Source organism: Chiloscyllium plagiosum, unplaced genomic scaffold, assembly GCF_037043375.1.
Source record: "Chiloscyllium plagiosum isolate Xiang-an unplaced genomic scaffold, Cpla_swu_hap1 HiC_scaffold_45, whole genome shotgun sequence".
NCBI classification, from domain to species: domain Eukaryota; kingdom Metazoa; phylum Chordata; class Chondrichthyes; order Orectolobiformes; family Hemiscylliidae; genus Chiloscyllium; species Chiloscyllium plagiosum.
In genome coordinates, this window is record NW_028270183.1 from 47,355,390 (window position 1) to 47,363,895 (window position 8,506).

Genomic DNA, 8,506 nt, shown 5'->3' on the forward strand with positions numbered 1-8,506 from the left:
GAGTAGAGACTTTTATTTTCCTTTATTCATTCACAGGATGAGGGTATCGCTGGCCAGGCAGCATTTACTGCCCATCCCTAATTGCCCAGAGGGCAGGTAAGAGTCGACCACATTGCTGTGGGTCTGAAGTCACAATGTAGGCCAGATCAGGTAAGGATGGCAGCTTCCGTCCCGAAAGTGCATGAGTGAACCAGATGGGTTTTTCTGACAATCGATTAATGGTCATCATTAGATTCTTAAATTCCAGAATTTTTTTAATTGCAATCAAATTCCCCCAAGTGCTGCAGCAGGCCTTGAACCCAGTTCTACAGAACTTTATCTGGGGCTTTGGATTAACTGTCTAGCGACAATACCGCTCGGCCAATACTTCCCCACATCGCTGTCCATCTGCACAGAGCGAACAGCGATTTTCTGGTTCATCAGAACAGGGTAATCACACATACGTTTGCTCAATGATTGTAGGAGTTGGATGTTGATGGGCTATTGACATCCATCTCCGAACCATGTATTCTGGGGTTTGTTTCAATTGTCTTGTTATCTTTGGGGGATAAAAACAGTTTCAATTAACTTTCTATTAAATGCATGGCAATCAAGTCGATCCCATAGCTATCAGGCAGTTTAGTTTCGTTTGAAGGGCTCTCCATCTCCCCAAACTCCTCCATCCTCACCTCCAACAGTACAATAATATCACAGAGTCTCTTTGTGACTCTGAATGAGACAATCTGATCAGCTGCTTCTTTCCCTACTCCGAGGTCGCGTTGGATCTTAATCTCCCCTTGCTGCAGTTGTGATCCTGTATCATTGTACTGTGATACTCGCATTTACTTTCTTGGCCTATCAGTGTTCATGATACTGCAAGTAGCTTCTTGCATATACGGCTAACAGTGCAAGAGTTTAGCTCTTTCCTTCCACCAACTGCAGTAGAATTGTACTCCAACAAAACTTACGGAATCACGGCCCAGCATATTCCCCTACTTGCCTCTTACCATCAAACCAGAGAATCAATCCTCATTCAACTGAGAGAATTCCGGAGGGCATGTCAGTAACAGCAGCATGAATACCTAAAAATGAGGTGTTAACCTGATGAAGTTACCAAAGAGGACTACTTCTGTGCCAAACAGCATAAGCAGCAAGTGATAGACAGAGTGAAACAATCCGGGAACAACAGAACAGATCTAAGATCTGCAGTCCAACCACATCCAGTTGTGAATGAGGTCAGAGCACAGCTGGAGTTCTGAGGATAGTTCTCTTCAAGATATTAACCAACAAGGATGTCAGACTGGATTAATTATCATAAAACTCAAGTCCGTTTGATATTCATATATTTACAATCAGTGTTCAATTCACCAAATGTAGCTGAAGGTAAATATAACCTTCGAGTGATTGTAACAGTGGAGACATCTGAATACTTTATCAGCAAATTAAAGCCTGCTGTGTTTAGATAGTAATAATTTTAAAGAGATTTTAAAAAGTAAGGTGGCTTGAGTATAATGGAAGAAGTTGAATGGTGGATAGCTGATAATGTTGTTTTAATCTGAAGTTAATTTAGGATTAGTTAACAAATGAACACATGGTAGGGAATTCCAGCCCCATGGAGTGCACATTCAGTTCCATGTGGGAAAGCCAGGACACTTCTTGTATCAGTGACAACCACAAGAACAGGGAGGTGACATGAGAAATGTCAGGAACACTCGTTTGACCACGGCTAAAGTACAGCACACATTTCTGATCTTCACATTCCAGGGTTGATGTGATCACACCAAAGAGGGTACAGAAGAGATTGATCAGAATGTTTCTACAATTGGAAAATTTCTGCTCTGAGGAAAGGTTGGATAGGCTGGGGATGTTTTCTGAGGAAGATGAGCTGAGATATAATTGAAGTGATACAATGCTGAGGAATCCAGATCGAGTGGATAGGAAGGAGCTATTTATAACAGAGAGGTCGGTAACTGGAGGTTTTAGATTGAAACTAATACTCAGAAAGATCGGGGGAAGAATTCATTTCACTCGGAGATGGTGGGAGACAGGTGGCAGAGGCAGTAACCATCATCACATCAGAATAAAAGGACATGGATGTAACTGAAATGCTGGAACATGCAGGGCAATGGACTAAAGTCTGCAGAAAGGGATCAATGTGATTTATTTGACATTTCCCTAGAATATTAAACTCCAGTCAAATTTCAGAATTTATGAGCATCATCAGATTTGAACTCTAAATGTCGGAATAAATGTATCAGAAATTTGCATCACAGATCTAGGCCACTTGGCCCATCCTGTATGCGTTGGCTGTAATAAAATTACCCAGGCTTCACAGCGTTCTGTCCTCATCATTCAGAGCAATAACTTCAGACTGCGTATTCTGCCCTCTATGTTGTTATAATCTGTTTTTTTCAATGTATTTCTTTGACAGCTGCTCACCTTGTTTCCTGGTTTCTTTCCCAGTCCTAACTCCATTCCCCGTGGCCTTGAGGGACTACCATTTCTGCAATTTAATCTCTCTTGCCTTCTCCCATGTGACAGACTGTCTTTTTGTCCCTGTCTCATCCCCACCTTACTCACAACCTGTTACATTTCTGATGGTTCCCAGACCGCTGTAACTTTCACTGTGTCCCTTGGGTTAATGGCACGAGTTTTGAATTCTCTTCCACCAGAGATAATTGGAAATCTTTCTGGTTGCAGTTTTCCACAGATTTTATATTTAAAAAGAGCATTTATGTCAGATTGAAGTATTCGTAAACATTCATCCGCAATTCCGACCATTTGGATGTAATCTGTGACCCTCCCACAGATGAGCAGGTGTGCTCTATTGGTCGTGCTAACATGGCCTGTAGTGTGCAGGTTCAGCGGGTTGAGTTATCCATGGTAAATGTGGGGTTATGGAGGTAGGGTGGGAAAGCAGGTCATTGCAGGCTCGATAGATAGAATAGCCTCTTTCTGCACCTACGGATTCTGTAATTCTAACTAGTTGTGATTGTTATCACGTTTTCCTCACGGCAGGTTCATTCAGCTCAGGTAGACATGCTGCCTTTCTGTTTCTGTTGGTTCTCACTCAATCCTTTCCGTCTGTTTTACAGCAATTTCATACTGTACGTGAGGGTGAGAATGAATTTGTAAATACAAATACACCAACCGAAACCCGCATAGATCAGGAGCTGTTTCTGCTGCTGGCATCACTCACAAGGAACAGAAAAATTGTAACGGATTCGTCACAAATCTTACAGGAACATCGAGGTTATAATCACGAGGAAAGGCTAAACAGCTCAAAATGTTTTTCTCAAGAAAAGAGGAGGCTGAGGGACAACCTGGCATAAGTCGGAGGCTTTGTTTTTGAGGGTTCAGAGATTTGAGGTTGGGCCTGAAGCATTGGGTTCATTGCCCCAAGTCAAAGTTGCTATCTAAATGTGTATCTTTCTTTTGTATTTCTGTCTGAGTTTAAAATCAGATGGGTAGGTCAGTGTCTGAGTGTTTTCCCAAATCCCTGATTGAATTGGCCTCCTCAACAATCTCAGGTGCCTCACCACTCACTGGGTCACGGAGAAACTCTGCCGTTACAATGAGAACGGTCTTTGCTGTCAGCTCTCCTCGTGCTTCCGCCTAATCCCCACTTCCCTTCATTAAATCCCAGCTGCCTCTAGCCCACCCTCATGGACATGTTGAAGAGCATGACAGGAGAATGGATTAAACCGAGAGTTCAATGCCAGAATGAAATAGGAAGATGGAAATAAACGGGCTTTGTGGATCTCAGGGATGCAGACTCCAGGCTGAGTCCTTTGTGGGTATTCCCGCAGTAATACGAGACAGCATTCCATGATGAGAGTTAAACCCGGGTGGCAAAACAGGGAGCCACTGAACATTAGCAGGTTTAGCTCAAACACAGGAAATTTGTTCAGTCAATAACAGTGTGTTAGACATGGAGGTGAAGTGAACAGTGAGGGGAAATGTTACCACAAGCTGCAGATGGACAACTTTCATTGGAACAGGAGGAGGTCATTCAGCCCTTCAACCTTCAAATCAGCCTGTTCTGCCATTCAATGGATCATGGCTGATTTGTGTCTTAACTTGCAATTTTCAAAACCCTCCAAACTCATCAATAAACTCCTCTGCAACAGACAAGATAAATATGAAAAACTAACCATCTGCAAATGCTGGGAAATCAGAAACAAAAACAGACATTGCTGGAAAAATTCAACAGATCTGGCAGCATCTGTGGAGAGTGGAACAGGTTCTGGTGTGAGGGGAATGAGATTGTCAATAGCAACTGAGAAAACAGGAGGACATGCTCAATCAGAATAAAACCCATTTTTGTCTTGCACTTTTAATTCAACTGCAAAAATTATTCATTATTATTTCCGAAATAGGATAATAGACCAGAAATCAACTCTTCATGTCATTGGGCCTGGGAAATTATTAATTCTGACCCTGACCAGCCAACATGTGAATCCAGATCGTGGATAATGTGGTTGACTCTGAACCATTTCCTGGGCAGTCAGAATGGATGACAAATGCTGCCCCAGTAAGTGATGCTGTGATCCCACGAACAAACAAAACAAATCCAATCGCTGTGGTTCCTTGTGAACTCGCTGTTGTTTCATCAAGCTGGATATCTGAGTGAATTGCTTCCCACACTCAGAGCAGGTGAATGGCCTCTCCCCAGTCTGTATTCACTGGAGTACAGTGAGGCTGGATGGTGTACTGAACCCAATCCTACAGTGAGAGCACCTGAATGGTCTCGCACTGGTCTCCTGTGACAGGAAGAGATGATATTCACCATCCCGGGGGATACTGGGTAAAGATACCTCCAAGAGGGATCCAGTGAGAGTTGATTGGGACAAACTGTTCGCATGCATGGTAGAATCAATAATGAGGAGGCACCAATGTGAAGGGATGGACAAAGGAAGCGCATGTGACATGAGACAAAACAATTTCATGCAGCGAAAGTTTATGGTCAGGAATGCACTGCCAAAAAGTGTGGAGAGTCAGGTACAATGAAGAGAATCGAATTGAACAGTTATTGGAAGAGGACGAATGGGAAGGTTTATGGGGTAAAGGTAAAGAATGGCATTCAGGGAGGTGATGAGCCCATCAGCCTCCTTTTGTCCTTGTGTAAACATTTTATTCTGAGCCCTCTAAGGAAATATCAGAGCAGGGATTGTGAAGGGGTCAGATTGAATGACCGTCTCGGTGAACAAAAGTGAGACACAGACACAAGTTGGGTGGATTGGCCATGTGAAATTACCCATAGTTTTCAGGGATGTGCAGGTGGATTGGCCATGGGAAATGCAGCGTTACAGGGGTAAGGTAGGAGGATCTAAGGGTCAGTGTGGATGTGATGGGCCGAATGGCCTGCTTCCACACTTGGGATTCTCTGACGATAATTCTATTAGTTTTAAAATAGTTTCAGAAAATAATAGACCAGATCTAAAAGTTGGTGTTCGAAGTTGGACAAAGGTGAATTCTGACGGTACAAGGCGATAACTTTCAATATTTCTTTGCAACCCCCAGGTAAAGGGATGGCTGGAAAGCGGTAACATAGGAACAGAAGGAATAGGAGCAGGAGTAGGCCATCTGGCCCCTCAAGCATGCACTGCCATTCAATAAGGTCGGGGCTGAGCTTTTCATGGCCTCAGCTCCACTTTCCTGCTCTCTCACTATAACCCTTCATTCCTTTCCTGTTTGCAAATCTACCTTTTGTCTTTCAAGTTGATAACGTCAACTGCTGCACTCAGCAGGGAATTCCACAGATTCATAACCCTTTAGCTGAAGAAGTTCCTCCTCAACTCTGTCCTAAATCAGATACCCCCTTATTTTGACGCTCTGCTCTCTCGGCTGACCCGCCCCTCCCCCAATGGAAATAACCTCCTTGCTTCTATCTTATCTATTCCCTTCTTAATTTTATTTTTTCCAATACAACCACCCATTCTTCTAAATTCCAACAAGTACAGTCCCAGTCTATTCGGTCTCTCCACATACACCAACCCTCTCAACTCCCGACTCAAACTAGTGACCCTCCTCTGCACCCCATCCAGTATCAGTACATCCTTGCTGAAGTAAGGAGATCAAACCTGTACACAGTACTCCAGGTGTGAACTCACCAGCACCCTATACAGCTGCAGCATAACTATCCCTCTAGCAATGAAGGACAATATTCCCTTCACCATCTCTTTTAGTCCCCTGGGATGCATTCCATCATGGCCAGGAGACCCATGTACTTTTGGGCTGTTATCTTTCCCAACATTACCTCTTTACTGAGAATGACTGTTTCCATGTCGTCATCTGCCATTGCCTCCATAGGCCTGTGAAAATGAGACAACAAGAGAACATAGACAGTATGTTCCTGTTATTGCCAAGTCTGGTAGGTGTAGAGAATGCTGTGTGTCTAGAGAAATTGAGGGTCTGGTCAAAAAGATGAAGGAGGGATATGGCAGGTACAGACAGCTGGGTTTGAGTGAATCCCTCGGAGGTTTGGGGCAGTAGGAGTACACTCGAGGGCAAACAGGAGGGTAAAAAGGATACATGAGATAGCTTTGGGGGGAAAGAAGTTTTCGGACAATCCAAAGAGATTCTACAAAACACTAAGGACAAAAGAGTAACCAGTCAGAGAATACGGACCCTTAAAAATCAACAAGGCTGTCTGTGGAACCACAGAAGGTGGGAGAGATACTATCTGGGGATTTCATGTCAGCTTTTAGTGAAAGAGGATATGGAAGCTAGAGACTTTGGAGAAATAAATAGTGATAACTTGACAACTGTCCATGTTACAGAGGAGGTTGTACTGGATGTCTTATACATAAAGCTGAGTAAATCTGTGGGACCTGATCAGGTGTATCCCAAAACTTTGTGGGAAGTTAGGGAAGTGATTGCCATGCCCCTCGCTGAGACATTTATATCACTGATAGACACAGGTGAGGTGCTGCAAGACAGGCGCCATTATTTGAGAAAGGTGATGACGAAAGGCCAGGGAACAATACACTGATGAGCCTGAAGTTAGTGGCAGACAAGGTGTTGGAAGGAATTCTAAAGGACAGGTTTATATGTAATTGGAAAGACAAGAAGTGAGTAGGGATAGTCAGCATGGCTTTGTACATAAATCACTAACTTGGATTTCAGAAAGACATTCAAAAAGGTTCCACATGACAGACTGGTTAGCAAGTTAGACACCATGGGATACAGAGAGAGCCAGCTATTTGGATACAAATTGGCTGGAAGGTTGGAGACGGAGGGTAGTGCTTTTCGGACTGGAGGTCTGTGATGAGCAATATGGTGTAAGGATCGGTGCTGGGTCCACTGCTTGTCATCATTTATATCAATGATTTCTATGTGAATATATGAGGTATAGTTAGTGGGTTTACAGTAGACATCAAAATTGGAACCGCACTGGACAGCGAAGAAGGTTAGCTCAGAGTGCAATGGGACTTCAATCAAATGGGCTGAGGATTATCAGATCGAGTTTATTTCAGATAAATGTGAGGTGCTCCATTTTGGAAAAGCAAATGAGGGCAGGAATTATACACTTAATGGGAAGGTCCTGGGGAGTGTTGCTGAACAAAGAGACCTTGGAGTGCAGGTTCATAGTTCCTTGAAAGGGGAATTATAGGCAGGGTAGTGAAGAAGGTGTTTGGTGTACTTGCCTTCACTGGTCAGTGCATTGAGTAGTGGAATTGGGACGTAATTTTGCGGCTGCACAGCACATTGATTCAGCCACTTCTGGAATTCTGCTTTCAGTCCTGGACTCCCCGCTATTGGAATGATATTGTGAAACTTGAAGGGGTTTGGAAAAGATCTGCAAAGATGTTGCCAGGGTTCAGTGTTTGAGCGAAATAGGTAGAGGCTGAATCGGCTGGGGCTGTTTCCCCTGAAGCATTGGATACAATTGTGAGGGGCATGGATAGGGTGAAATCCCAGGGTCTTATTCCCAGGATATGTGAGTCCAAAGCTTGGGGGCATAGGCTTCAGGTGTGAGGGAAAAGATTTAAAAGGGATCTAAGGGGCAATGTTTTCCAGCTGAACATGGTACGTGTATGGAGTGAACTGCCAGAGGAAGTGTGGAGGCTGGTACAATTACCCAACTATGCCTTTGAGATGTTGTATGTGATTAGCAAAGGTTTAGAAGGATATCGGCCAAGAGCTGGCATATGGGATGAGATTAATTTAGGATATCTGGTCGGCAAGGACAAGTTGGATCGAAAGGTCTGTTTCTCTGCTATATATCTTTATGGCACTAATAAAATTAAGATGGGCTTCTCTTTTATGGAGAGTTAGCAGAAGATCAGATAATTCTCCTTGGAGCTGAGAAGGTTCGGCAGTGATTTCGACCAGGAGCAGATTTGTTTCCAGGATATTTAATTTCCAGAGAGACAGAAGGAGAAATTGTTAACGTCACAATTTTTAGTAACTACCTTCAGGAAACTGGTAAATAATGCAGGTTAAAAATGTGAAGATTATTTTACTCACTAAGTTCGGAGCATCTGGAACAGTTTGACCAACAGCTGGATGCAGATTCAATAGT